This window comes from Ananas comosus, linkage group 15 (genome assembly GCF_001540865.1).
Source record: "Ananas comosus cultivar F153 linkage group 15, ASM154086v1, whole genome shotgun sequence".
Lineage (NCBI taxonomy): Eukaryota > Viridiplantae > Streptophyta > Magnoliopsida > Poales > Bromeliaceae > Ananas > Ananas comosus.
Genome location: NC_033635.1, coordinates 1,146,173 through 1,161,665, shown reverse-complemented (window position 1 = coordinate 1,161,665; position 15,493 = coordinate 1,146,173). Strand labels below are relative to the sequence as shown.

Below are 15,493 nucleotides of genomic sequence, written 5' to 3'. Positions count from 1 at the left end.
TAGGTCCTGAATAAGAGAGTTAAATAGATCCGTCACTCTTGAACTCCAGTTCTTCCCCCTCCGTTCCTCTTGTCTTCTAGTACTGTTAAAATCTCCACACAAAATCCATTTGTCCTTGCAGATATCCTTCAACTACTTCAACTCCAAGTAAAATTCTTCCTTGCCATCCCAAGTTGCCGGCCTGTAGACATTAGTAACATAGAAACTTGTTCCGCTGTTGACTCGAGTTAAAAATACGATGATGGAAAACTATCTCACGATAACTTCATGGCAAACAAAAATACGAGAACTCCAACAAGTAATCACACCCCTAGAAGCTCCTTTGGATTCGACAAAGACACATTATCGAGGAATGAACCACCAAAGCTGCGTAAAAAAGATCTCAAAATCTGACATACTTTTGACTCTTGAAGACACACCACTACATTGCGAATTTTAGAAAGTACATCCCGTACAACGACGCGTTTAAAAGGATCATTAAGTCCTCGTACATTCCAGCTACAGCCTCGAATCATCGCTAGTTAATAGACACCGAACTCAAAAAGTCACCGAAAAAAATGTCTATTAATCCTAGCACACAGCCAAACTACAATCATTTGTTCACGAATTCGGCGAATTTCATCACCTCAGCCTCCTCCAACATCACCCCAAGGCGTCGGCTCTTACGAATGATTATCTTTAAGTTGAACTCAGTCAGAACACCATTCCCCCCTTCACGCTGCTGCATCTTTCTGGACATTGCTTTGCTTAACATAGAGTTCTTGTCCGCGCACGCAAGACGCTCGCTGGCCCGTTTTGGAGTAAGAGTCGTCACCACTGCCGGTTTATCCGAATGCCACCCTTTCTCGCAGTCTCCAACTCGAGCATATGCATTATCATCAGGGTGGTTCGCATACTCTCCATTGTGCGCTGCCTTCAACACCAGAGGTCCGCAGCTAACCTCCTGCAGAGCCGGCCAATCTCTCCCCAGTCCACATTCCACCGAGTACCCATCCAACTCATAATTGAAGTTCCAGGCCCAAGCCCAACTCTTGGCCACAAGAGCTTTTGGTCTCGTTGCCCTAGGCATCTCCCCTGTCCTGAGCTGGGAATGGATTGTTTTTGGAACAGAAACAAAAAGCTTGCTCAAGCTTGCTCACCGAAGCTTCCTTCTGGTCCACTACCATATTCGAGCAACACTTCCGCTCTCGCCTTCGTCCTCTCGATCTTCGGCCCCAGGCACCGCACTCAACGTACTCTCTCCTTGGTTTTCGCGTCGCACTCGTCCAGTGGAGCTCCAGGCCGACGACTGTACATCAGTCCCAAGCCCACCTCTGGCGATGTACGATGGACCCAGTCAAGTGGAAACACTTGACACTTGACTGGGTCGCGGCACTTAGCTACCCTGTGGTCGGGCGCTAGGCATCGGAAACACCTCCTTGTCGTGTCGAACTCAGGCGCACGTTATGATTTTAAGCTTTTAACTATACTACAAGTGAGGAGCTACTGGGAATTTTTAATGAAAAGTTAAATAAGTTCTTCAGTGAGCAATTTCTTTATTTAAACAGCAGTTCTTCGTTAGCTCGATGTGGGTTTTCTCATTCCTTTGAAGGTAAGGAATTTCGACTACCGCAGTCGTTAGTTTGTTGATTGAGCTTTTCTCTATGCACTTGTTACCTAACTTGTGTGGTAATGATATGAATTAATTTTCTTTCATGCACTTGATTAGCTTTTACCACCTTTAACCCCACTTTAATCTTGATGCGTACTCAATGATGAGGCTACTTTATATAAACTTCCGTTTGCTTTAATTTTCTCGCTTTAGGAGTTAATTAGTCTCAAATAATCTCTTTGGTACATTACACATCAAATTTGGATGTCACTTTCCAAGGTAGTTGCAAAATGATGCTGATTTTGAGAGGTATATATTTGTGTTAAAGAGCATACAATGCCCACTCCCTCCAATAAACCAAGTATTGCAAAAACACATCTCAAATTGGTATTTAGCTTTTTTTGACTCTAGAGGCACTTTTTGAGTGAGTTTCTCCCAAAGAGGCAGAGACAATGGAAAAGAGTAATATATACATAGTGGCTTAGCTTTATCTGAGTGTTCTTTAGTTTGGAGGAACACAATAAAAAAAGAAAAGAAAAGAGAGAGAGAATTTTAGTCGATGACTATGACATTCTTTTTTAGTTTGCAGTTGGCACCGTTGTCTGATTGCTGCCTAATTGTAGTTTATACATTGGTGGCCCAGAATTGATGGACCTTTTATGATATTTATTTATTGTTATTATTGTTATTATTTGCTTTGCATCTTAGAACTGATATAGATAAAAGTACAAAGAATTAGTGTCAAAGAATGACAATTTATAAGCAATACCCATTGTCAATGACGCAATCTTGTCATAATTTAATATTGGGCATACAGAAGAATATGATTGATGAGCTACTTTCAGACGCATTGAACTAGTGATAGATCTTTTCAAATTTCTACTTGCACAGGACACACGAAAGGCACAAACAAGAGAGAGAGAGAGAGAGAGAGAGTTTATAAAGTAATATTTGAATATTTCATTTTGCTTGTGATCCAAAGAACCCGGCGTAACGGTTTTGAGCCTTGTCCAAATAGAGCAATATATTCTTAGTGGTCAAGAAGTGAGAGAAGGATTTGAGGCACATTTTACACATACTCATTATTAATATCTTACAGACCTCAACACACAAAAGCAACAGATGCCGTGCTCCCCCCACTTTCCTTCCGAAAGGCGAAATTGAAAACCGAACGGAGCTCAGGAACTTTGTCTTCTACCTTGGAGGCCACGAAGTGGTGAAATTCCCCCCAGAAGGAAAGAAGGAGAGGGTCTGATGCTCAATGGCCGCCGACAATGCCGGCAGTTTTGAAGTTACTCTTGGAGAGCTTTGGCAGCATGAAGAAGCCCACGAAGCCGCTGACGAGCGCGATGGCGGAGGCAAGGGCGAATGCAGGGAGATTGCCCTTTCCGAACAGCGCGTCCCATGGGCCCGCTCCTAGCGCTACGATAACCTGTACATAGTAGAGTTATGTTATTCATGAGATAACAACTAGGTTAAGAAGGATTGTTAACTCCAACTTCAAAGAGAAACTTTCAGTAGCACAATGTTAAGAATCTATCGCCGCCTGCGGTAGTTCATTAGTTGAGAAGTTTTAAATCTGTATTAGACTACATCGGAGTAGAAGATTCCGAGTTTAAATCCAACCAAATCCGCCCAACTACTAACCTGTGGCACGACAATTGAAATGTTCAAGACCCCGGTGCACAGCCCTGTAAGATCGTACATAATTAGTTATATTTAGCATTTATTATCATCAGAGTTGCATTGAGAAGAACAGAGCATATCACTCAACAAACCTTGGCCGCCTCCCCCATTAGCTGCTATCTGTGCGGTAACGGCGAATGGGACGCTGAAGAGAACCTAGAGGAGGAGAGGAACAAAAGTAACTCATTTAGCAAGTAGCTAATACAATTTGGCGGTGATCGAGGAATAAGGTCAGCGATACTAACAGCAAGAGGAAATCCTAGGGCCGCGAATAGAACCAGTGCTGCGGTTCTAACATCCTTATCAGCTGTGATCGCTTGCTGAATGGAACCGCGGTAGTCATTCAGCGACCACACGCTTATGATTGCCGTGGCGGCCATTGCGGCAAACACAATGAAGTTGCTTATCACCCATACAAACTTTGCGGTGAATTTCCGGCACAGTGGTTCGATGAGGAACGAGCTAACTCCAAGAACAATCTAAGGAAGAAAGGACAGATACACATCGATTGAGTTTAACAAACTTCTCGAAGAAGTGGAAGTTCAAAATTTAGAGGTAATCACAAATGAACGACGAGAGTGGCGTACCGAATTCAATAGCAAACCAAATGCGCCTTCTCTGACTCCACGATCATAAGCGGCAACCTCAGCTGGAGATCCCTTCGGATCACCGTGGTACACTTCACGACCCATCCAGTCAGTGTCATAGAGGATGAATGGGAACCAGGAAAGCTGCGGAGGATTAAAACGAAGGGAAGAGTTAAGATTGAAAAACATGTGCATGGATCGAATAGCAAAATATGATTATCCGCATATTAAGAAGATTTATTTATTTATTTATTTATTTTTCTGGCATTGGAATTTGGAAAATGGAATTACATACCCATGTAAGGCCGGTGACAAAAAGGACCGAAACCATTCCGGGAGGTAAGTTCTTGAAGGCCTTGAACATAGTGAAAAAATTCATTCTCTCTTCATCGCCGTCCTCCTCATCGGCCTTGCCAGAGTTGCGCGGAGGGAGGGGCGCTTCTCGAGCGAAGATCATTGTTACGCTCAAGGAGAAGATTAGGAGGATCTAAATACACAACAAGAAGGGTCAATGGAGAATGTGGAAATTTTAGTTCCTTAGCAAAACAGATTCAAATCCAATATTCCAAGAGTAATGCTAATAATAACTTGAAGATTAACATGAGAGCGTACCACAGCAATGAAAAATGCGCCCTTCAGATTTGCACATGCTTCACAGCAAGCTGCCGTTTGAAGGAAAGGGAACCACCTGTTCCAACATGAGTCAGAAACAGAAGAGTTTTCAGTTGAAAGCGAACATCTCAAACTAGAAATACAAAGGAGTTGTGCAGTATCTCAAGAACATTACTCGTGCCACTTCCCGCTAGAACCCGAAGAATATCCTAGAATATTTCCAAAGGCCATCCACGAGCAGAAGATCGCATTAGCAGCGTTCGGTCCAAAATGACCCACTGTAAGAAGATAATCGGCATGTTAGCTCCTATAAAAATCGGTAAATTGCTGCGTAGAAAGTATAATAAAATGGCTCTGCGCGGTCACCTGAGAGATCAGCCATTAGTGCACGAGCCGGACCCTGAACCATGCATAGAAAAGGGTACAGAAACATTATTTAAGTACCGCCGATTAGAAAGCTAACAAATTTACTTGCAGAAGAATGAAGTAATGATTGAGAAATTTATTTTTACCTGTACAGCATTGTTGGAGAAGTCCAATAGCCAGAATCCGAGAACATACACAATAGCTGCGTGCCACCGGGGCCCACGGTAAACACTATAGATCATAAAAGATTCAAGTTACTAACTGAAATACATGCTAGCTAGTTTGTGAAAAGATTCAGTAACTTGAAAACCCAACTTACCTGCAATGTTCCTTCGTGTCGCCGAGGGCATATCCGATGTCGGAAGAAAATCCAATTACAATAACCTGTAAACATAGACCAACAAAAAAAAAAAAAAAAAAAAAGAGAAGAGAGAGGAAAGTTAGCCGTTATGCTCAAGTCGAGAGGGGCTCAATTAAAGAGGATTGATTGGTACTCACAGAGCACACAGATCAAGTGCAGCGACGAGAATAAATGGCTCCGCCGTCCGAGCGGCGAACGGCATCTGTCGCTCCATAAACCAACACAAGGCTGAACCTGAAACGATTAAAAAGGGCAAACGATGAATCTATATATATCGACTTTTACGCGATGCTAAATGAAAGTAAGAAAAGGATGAGCTTCTGTGTACTTACTACAACTGCAATCGGGCCGCAAAGCACATAATGAAGAAAGGGCATGGGATAAACCAAGCGTCTGCATGATTAACAGTGCAAAAAAAACTTATTACAAATCCGCAATATAATGTTTAATAGTGAAATACCCACGCGATGCATTCTGATATAAAAATATTTTTATAATCAATTTTATTTTTTTAATATTTTATATAGTTTTATAAGTCTAATTATTAATAAATAAAATTATACAAAAATAATTTAATAGTTAAATATATTCTTAAATAAAAGTTATTAAATTGAATATGCACAAGTAAATTTATACAACAATTTATTTGATAAAGATACATACATATGAAAGGATTTGAGATAAATCTATCAAATAATTTTAAAAAAATCAATAAATAGAAGGAAAATAAAATTATAAAAGAAAATATTTAATAAAATTAATTATATATACACAGAAATACACTATATTTCTAAAATTTTACTTCTCAAAATTTAAATATTATATATTTTTTTTATACAACGATATTTTACGTACTTTAAATTGCATCTATTATGTTAGATTTTATTACGTGATTTATTATGCGTATTATTAATAAAATTTGAAAATAAATATTATGAGTTAAAATTAAAATTTAGAATTTAAAATATAAAATATAAAATTTTAAAATTTGAAAGTATCAAAATTTTAAAATTTGATTTAATTACTAATAAGCTGTTATACAATTTATTAATAAAATTAATTANATATATATTTATATATATATATATATAGTAGAGCTAGAATACTTGTAAAAGTATCACCCAAGTGATACTTGTGTGTTTTTAGCCCTTGAATGGAGAGATGTGAGGTTGAGATGATGGTGGTAGGTGGTGGTAGGTGGTGGTAGGTGGAATAGTGTTTGATCCAAGGACTATTAGTAATCAAAAAGTAGATCCAATGGCTAAAAACACACAAGTATCACTTAGGTGATACTTGTAAAAGTATTCTAGCACTACTCTATATATATATATGTGTGTGTGTGTGAGAGAGAGAATGAAGTGGAGGGTTGGGGGACAGGTGTCACCCTAAGGTTCCCCCAACCCTCCTTTAATGTAATAGAAAAGAAATAGAAATAGATAGCAATAGATAAACAGTTTATTTTTTTCTTTTTTTTAAAAATAACTATTCCCAATCGAGAAAGATCAGATTGGCAATTAAAGGAATTCCGAACCCGAATCCGACCGGAGAAGACTCGAGCCTAACCTGACTCGTTAGCTAACTACCAGCAGCCGAAAACCGGGCTCACCCAATTTACAAATTGAGACGAGTTGGGACGTGCCACTTTTCCAGTTAGCACTCGTAACGTAGGAAATACCGAGTATAGGGAAGTGTGCAACAATAACGCTACACTACACAAATACACGACAAAACCTTCAAATTCGACTTTGACTTACGAAAGAAACCTACGGATAAAATCATAAAAAAATGTCAAAATAAATAAATAGATAGATAAAGGTTGATACTGTAACTGATAGGCGCATAGCCGCATAGGCAACTTTTTTTTTTTATTCATTATTATTACGATTGCCATTAAATGAAACTTTTGAGATCGTAGCATCCCATTATTTTAAATTTTAAAAACCTTAAAATCTTAACTCAAAAAAGAAGAAAAGCTTTTATTTACGAAAACCTCGTACTAAGTAGTCGAATCAAAATTGAAAAAAAAAAAAAAAAAACTCTCCAATTAATTTAAGCTCGATATACGTGATGCACATAACTCCCCACTCTCCCCCTAGCTCAATCGAGCACTCATCATTTTGCGAGCATTTCGAAGAGAAAACTCTAAATCACCCACGGAAACGACCAAATCACGATCTCAAAACCAAAGAATTAGGGGAGAGGGGGGGGGAGAAGAAACAGTAAGCAGGGAGGTAGGTAGGTAGAGATCGATGATGGACCTGAACGTAGGGGGTGAGGAGGGAGAGCTGCAGGGCCCATCCGTACTGGACGCCGCCGGCGACCATGCAGGCCAGGATGAGCCGCGGGAGGCTCAAGGGCTTCGTGGCCGGCGCCGGCGCCGGCGCCTCCGCGCCGGCGTTCCCCCTCTGCACAGCGCCTGGGCCGCTCGTCCCTGCCAGCTCGACCTCGCCGCCTCCTCCTCCGCCCTTGTGTTCCATCGCCGTGGCGTCTCCGTCTCCCTCGTGATGGAAAAACCCAAGAGACTAGGGCTAGGGCTAGGGTTAGGGTTCGGTGTTCGTTTCCGCTTATTTACGAGGAGATGAGATAAAAATGGTCGCGAGTGAGCTTTTATTGGAGAGAGAGAGAGAGAGAGAGCGTGCGTGTGTGGGGGACAGTGGGAGAGAGAGAACGCGGAGCTCCTTATTGATGACGAGAGGAAGAAACGCCGCGGGCCTCTTATAGCCAGCCGATGCGGTACGGTTACCGCACGGTGAGCATCAAAACAATTATTCCCTTCGCACGTGAGAAAAACCGGTGTATCACATAGCCAATCATCACCCTCCACGTAGGCGGCGTAATTTAGATTAAACTCACGCCCGCCGAGCAGATACCACCGGGGCGGGGAATCGATGTGGGGCTCACAATCTCCTGTGTCGGAATTTTCGCGATCGAGTACGTGTCGGGATTCGGAGCCCCGACGAGTCCGGTCACCGCCACGGCGGAGCGTGCTGTAGTATAAGGACCTTACGATGGGACCGATTTGCGCCGGACCCCGCAGGTGGGGCCCGTTGACCACTTGACCACCGTTGGTGGGTGGATGGGCGGTGACCGGACCCCCCCAACCCCGCCCTCCGCGGCCTCGTTGCCTCGTACGAAAATATACGATTCCTGTAACGGCACCTGCAGGAGCGCGACCAAATGCGCATGCCACCCCGTTCCCGTGCACCCGGTTTATGTTTACATCCCATGCGCCTTACTGTGAGATTTTTTTTTTTTTTTTTTTTTAGAGAGATAGGCAACATGCTAACCACTTCATTTATTTTATTTAAAAATAAACTTAACTGAAAATATGAACCAATTAAGATCCGAACTTAGAATATCGGATACCAACCACCAAACCTTTTACCATTTGCTCTAAAGGCGGTCGGTCATATTATGAGAAATTTAATGATGGAAAAACTTCAAATATCATCCTTGTGGTTTCGCATTTTTTTACTTTAGTATCATTTGGTTTAAAGTGTATTACGATAGTGTCCTGTGATTTTATTTTTTTCTTTTTATTATCCATTTCACTAATTTTTTTTCATTAAATTAGTGACAAAGTTAAAACTAAAGAGTATTAAATTAATTATCGATAAACCTAGGGGGATATTTGAAGTTTTTTATATATAATTTAACGAAATATTAACGGAGGAGCGGACAAAAAGAAAAAAATAAAATCATAAGACACTAACTTGATACATTTTAAACCACATGATACTAAAGTGAGAAAATGCAAAATTATGGAGGTGATATTTAAAGTTTACCATTAATATAATAATAAGGCCCTGAAATTTGGAATCTAGTACACTCTTATATCTATTTTATGATGCACCTAAACCACCCACATATTAAATACTATAAATTTTAAACAACATTTTCTTGTAAGTTGAACTAGTAATCTTTGCTTCTATTATTGTTGCATTTTAAGACCACAAATGTCTAGATTTTTTGATTTTTTGTAAATGGGCTTTTCGATGTTATATTCTGAACTATGCACTATTTTGATTCGATTATCCAATTTTCTAAGATTTTAATTTTACTAGCTATCCTTTCAATTTATTTGATTTGAGTCGGTTAATAATATTTTAACTTTAAAATTTTAATTTGTCGTTTATATTTATAGATTTAATTGGTATATTTCATATAACGTTGTAATTATAAATTTATTAAAGTAATTAGCTTAAACTTTAAAGCCAAAATACTATTGACTGACTCAAAAACTTTAAAATTTGAATGTATCATTTATCTTTGTAAGTTTAGTTGGTATATTTTATAAAATATTGATCATGCATTTATTGAAGAAATTAGTTTAAATTTTAAAGCCAAGATATAATCTGGCGACTCAAATCAAATAAATTAAAATAATTAAAATATTGGATACTAAAATTTTTTAAAAAATATAGATACTCTAACACTCTAACTCAAGGTGATCTATGATTCAGCTAAATTTTATATATTTTTACCCATTTTAAAATAATCATCATCAAAATTTAGGTATGATTCATGGGGCACAGAAACAGGGGGTGAACGCAACGAGAGTTCTCACAAGTAATGTTATCTGTGCACCTTATTATATATATAGAATATAAACGTTACTTTCTAATCTTTCTAAAGCTCGTATTCACTTACTAATCTTATCAATCGATAACCAGATGAGCAGATAACAATTTTCTTCTGGCATTGGATAAACAGATAAGGTTCTATGACCGATGTGCGCCGACGCAATTAATTAGATTTGGATTAATCCTACTAGATTCGAATTAATCCATAGGCTGTGACTCTAGGCCTTGTTTCACACTGGTGATTAATGAGGGGAATAAGCTTGGTCGGGGTGCTTTTAATTCGGGTTCATGCAAAGCGTGACACATGTTAGGGGGGAATGCACCACTTGGTATTACTTATTTAATAAGATGCATATTTTACAATTTTGAGAGAATGAGTAGATATGGAGAAATGCGTTTCGATATATAGCTTGTTTTAAAGTTATTTTTAAGACAATTTCTCATCATACTAATTTTTTTGATTAACATGGAATTTATTGGATATTACTAACTCTGAATCCACTCGGCTTCATGGGACAACGGGTGTACTATGTAGTATAATTCATTTGATATATATTTATCGTGCATGGGAGCAGAATAATTAAGATTAATTTTATGATCGGTAAAAATAGTGTTTTTAGAGTTCAAAAGTGCTTCTCTATTATATGTACAAGAAAAAACAAAAGGAGAATAAATTATGAATCTATTAATTGATTTTCCAATGGAAGTTGCTGGGATAATTATTCTTCTAATAGATTCGGTGTGTACTCGATTAAATGATTTCCAACCAATAACAATAGATCCCTTTTCTTTTGTTTTTTCTTACACTAATAAAAACAATTTGAATTTTGTGGATTGTGATTCTTTGCACATATTAAATGAAGTACAATGTACAACTCGATCACTATTTCAATGTAGCCCTCACAGTGTATGGAGGAATATAATAACCCTTTCCTAGTACAGTGCATTGCTTGTGGCCACTGGTTACAGTACACATCAAAAAACGTCATCATCTAAATTTTAGCTCAGTTACGGGTGCTAATACGTTTTATTACTTTTCCATAAGTATGCTAATTAATATGATTTTTTTTTTTTTTTTGAGAGAGAAAGATAGCATGCTATCCATTTCGTTTATTTCATTTAAAAATAAACTTAGCTAGAAATATAAATCAACTAGGATTCGAACTTAGATCTCAGATGCCAACCACCAAACACTTTTACCACTTGCGCTAAAAATGATCGGTAATATGATCATTTATTGATCGAATGCATTTATATATCCCATGCGTTCGTTAATTCGATTCGTTCATTATTTTTAAAAATAAACTAATTTTACATGAAAAAAACATTCACGAGACAAAAGATGCTAGTTCACATGCAGTGGAATATTTTAAAGCTAACTATGATAATATAATAATTATACGCATAATACCTAACGAAATAAGAATAGGGGAATATGAATCAAATAAAAAAAAGGGAAAACTTCAAAAACCCCTCCTGTGGTTTCGTGCTTTCTCACTTTAGTACCCTGTGGTTTAAAACGTATCAATTTGCCCCCCTGTGGTTTCGTTTTTCTCTTTTTGTTATCAATTTTATTATTATTTTTTTCTTAAATCAGTGACAAAGTTAAAATTAAAGGATACTAAAGTGAATATTCGATAAATATAGATGGTTATCTGAAGTTTTTTGTATATAATTTAACGAAATGTTAATGAAAAAGCTTCCGAAAAGATAAAAATGAAACCACAGGAGGACAAATTGATACGTTTTAAACCACAGGATAGTAAAGTGAGAATGCATGAAACCACAGGGGGGGTTTTTGAAGTTTTCCCTAAAAAAAATCGATGACGCAGACGAAACATTCATTTGTTTATTTTATTTGTTAGCGCACTCCGCTTGGGACCTGAGCTCTGTGCAGTGATTCCATAAGGAGCATAAACATTAAAGCCATTTAAAAGGCCGTTTAGTCGCATTCAATTGTAAATGCAATTAAAAATATAGAGTTATTATCAAATGCAACTTATTTGATAAGGTAGAGTAAAAAGTACTATAACTATAAATGATTTATTTGGTGCATATGATTAGAAAATGTTTATCACCTTCTATATAGAAAAAAAAAATGGTTAATTAAAATAGATGATTAGAGAGATAAGCTCGACTTTTGTTTCAAATTATGCGCTCTAACTATTGTGTACGTTAGAAGCTATGGCCTCCTCTTCATACATATCTTCGTACATATGCAACTGTAGTACAGCTACATCCACGTATAACCAAACAGTTTCTAAGTCGAGCGACCTTTCGTCGAAATATAGATCCACTAGCACAGTACTATTGTCAAGGCATGCTATATCAGTATCAAACGCATGACTCATTTATCCTTTAAAGAGTCACATTCCGCTCCACAGTGCAGATCACTCTCCCAGGAAGAAAAAATAAAAAATAAAAGAAAATAAAAAACAAAATAGGGAAAGGCGCGTCACATGTTCACCGCCCAAAGTGCCAAACTTCAACTTGAATACGACCGCATCGTCCACCAACATTGCAATTCATGTATATGGCACCTCTAGTTGTAGCGAGAGGTTATGGGTTCGATAATACTTTATGGTCGCTTGTGCGGGTCAAAGAATTAACTTTATCTGAAAGACTACAAACATACGAAGACGACTTCCGAAACGTGACAATAACAGGTAACAAACGACCAAAGAAGAGTTTGGACCATGATTCATTCTCACTCTATGCTCGAAATGCAACGAACCAAATCAACTGTTTTTAACTTGTCGGGGCTCGGATCGAAATAGTTGTCCGCGTGTTTTGGCGAAAGAGCCCAAATAATTGTAAATAATTGTACCAAATTTGACTCCGCGTAGGGTCCTGATCTATATATATATATATGAAAGATATATATATATATACATTAATTGAGTGGGCCGATCAATTATGGGCACTAATTTCTGCATCCGAACAAGCATTTCAATTACTTTGGACCGTTTTGATCGATCAACATTTCACTTTATGGACCATGGAACCTCTTGTACACGTACGCCTTATCGGGTGCCGACTTAAATGAATTTTTGTGCTCCTTTTTTAGGTGAAAAATAGCATACGAAAAACGACTGAGAAGGTGAGAACCATAGAGACGAAAGTGAGAGTCTGCAGTTGTGAATTCGCGCACGCAACGCAATATAAAGTGAAAAAGTTTCGATGCTTATAACTGTGCAGCTATAAGAGCAAAGTTATATTAAAAGTGAAAAAAACGTTAAGACGAATATAAGCTATCGGATCGTAATTGACCGCAAATTTTAAAAGCAAGCAAAAGATACCTCATGTTCGAGCAATTATCCGATAGCCATGGATACGATTAGAACTTGAAAAAAAATTAAGAATTACCTTTTTCGAAAATTGAATGAACCAGCTCGGTTGAGCTAGTAAAATTTTAGTCCAACTCTGAAAAATATTAATTAATTAAGCTCTAATATTTCGTTTTTTTTTTTTTTTTTTTTCTCCTCTATCTAAAAGCCAAAACTGGGGGTCGAGTCGACGACGAGGCAGCATTAATTGAGTGCAGCGACATAAATGGCGTAATGCAATTCGAGGCGATTTTAAGGTTTTACTAAAACCAAGGAGCTCCAATAAAAGAATATCTGTAATGTCTAGGATGAGGTGGGGCCCATCGCCATCTTGATGAAGCATCCAATAGCAGAGAATTTATTCTGCTCGACAATAATTTTGTTTCCTTCTTTTTTTTTTCTTTTCGAAAAGAAAAAAAAAAGAATGAAAGAAAGATGTTTTTGGTGAGGGCGCCACGTGCGCAGAGAATTCATTCTCGATCGGACAATGAGTCAAATCTGGAACATATATAATGCGTTAGGCGCGATTAGGTGGTGGTGGTGGGTGCTCAACAGTGTAGATACTCGAGCCATGGCATTAGACAAGTCCTAGAAAAGTTTATGCCCCCATCCGTGTTTGTCGTTGCTCGCGGTTCGGTTTGGTTTGATTAGCATTCCGAGGCCCCGTTTGGATAGATAGTATGAAAATTGTGCGAAATTCTTTATTTTGTGGTTTTCGGCTTTTGTGTAGTGTGCATCTAGAAGAGGACGTGGCCACGCGAGCTCTGGAGAGAGAAAGGAGTGGGAGGAATAAGGGGACTGTAGTTGCCGCGGCTGTCGTCTCCGCCGGAGGGCTCGTGTTTGGTTGGAAAGAAGGGAAGAAGTGGAAGTTTAGAGGGGTGAGGGATCGCGAGCGGTGGTGGTGAGGAGGCTCTACAGAGAAGAGAGAGCGAGAGAGAGGGATGGGGGAGGAAGAGGGCAAAAGAATATTTGCATGTCGTTGTCGTTGTCGCCGTCGCCGTAGTCTTTGCTGGAGGATTCATCACCATGTTTTGCTTGAAAAGAAAACAAAAAATAAAAGAGATGAAGAAGATAGACGGAGAGAAGAATTTTTATAATTTTTAGAAATGAAGGAGGAGAAAATCATACGTCCGGAGAAATGGAGTTTTAATTGGAGTCGAGCGGCCAAAAATTATATTTTTTTATCTTACAGTTCATTGTGGTTTATGGACCTGTTTTAAATCCATTAAAACAACCACATAATAATAACAATAACAATAATAAAAACAAAAAAAGGTCTATTCCATGAAGTAGTTAGTACTCCTTATTTTAGAGCCCATCTAACCGGGACCTAATCACCAAACAAGAAGTAGAGGAGTTGCGTAGCTAAAGCTCTATCTGCACGAGTGGAGAAATTATATATTTATAATGAGCAAGTTATAGTATATTTTCTGCGGAATATATCTCTATATATTTTTGATCCAACTATATTTCCTGCGTGATACCGAACCTCGCGGAGCTAATGGAATGGCTATCACGTTACACCGTTGAGAACAGTCAGGATGAGATTCAATGGCGATGAAATAATGATGGACACTTCTCGGTTAAATCTACCTATTCGGCTTTGACGGATGGTGGGACGAGGGATGCCCGAGCCGTCGCCATTTGGAGCCTCAAAATTCCTCTCAAAGTGAAAGTATTCAGCTGGCTAGTGCTCAAAAAAATTTTTTTCACACGGGATAAGCTAGTTAAGAGGGGGTGGATTAACGACCCTATTTGCGTGCTCTGCGGGGCAGACGAAGAAACTGTGGATCACCTATTTACTCGCTGTGTTTTTTACAAGTTTGTGTTACTGACAGGAGTGGATAACATCCAAGCCCAAGATTTGGGGGACAATGTACACCTCGTGTGGGATAGGTGGATGTGCTTTTTGGACCATCGAAAGAAGCGGAACAGACTTACAGACCTAGTTGGCTGCTGGTGGAGCATCTGGAACGTCCGAAACGATTGTATCTTTCGAAACATCCCGCCGAACCCCGGTTTAGCAACCCATAGACTCTGCCTGCTGCTGAAAGAGTGGGATCTCCTTCTAGCCAATTAGCAATCTTGGACCCAACCTTTTTTTTTTTTCTTTTTTTTTTTTTTTTTTGGCTTGTTTTCTCTCGGGGCCATGTTGCCCCACTCTTGTAGCTTAATTCATCCGTTTAATGAATGAAGCGGGTAGCGTGCTATCTTTTTTTCAAAAAAAAAACTATATTTCCTGCGGAATATATCTCTATACATATTTATAATGAGCAAGTTGAATTTCAAAATCTCCAAATACTTCACCAGTGAATTTCAGATTCTTCAATTTGTGAAAGCAGTTTAGAGATAGTCATCTGGGCCGGCCTTAAGAAACAGTT

The 15,493-nt window shown here is 38.6% G+C and overlaps 1 pseudogene; it reads right to left on the bottom strand.

Moving 5' to 3' along the window:
• LOC109721436 lies at positions 2,528 to 7,900 on the bottom strand (annotated as a pseudogene).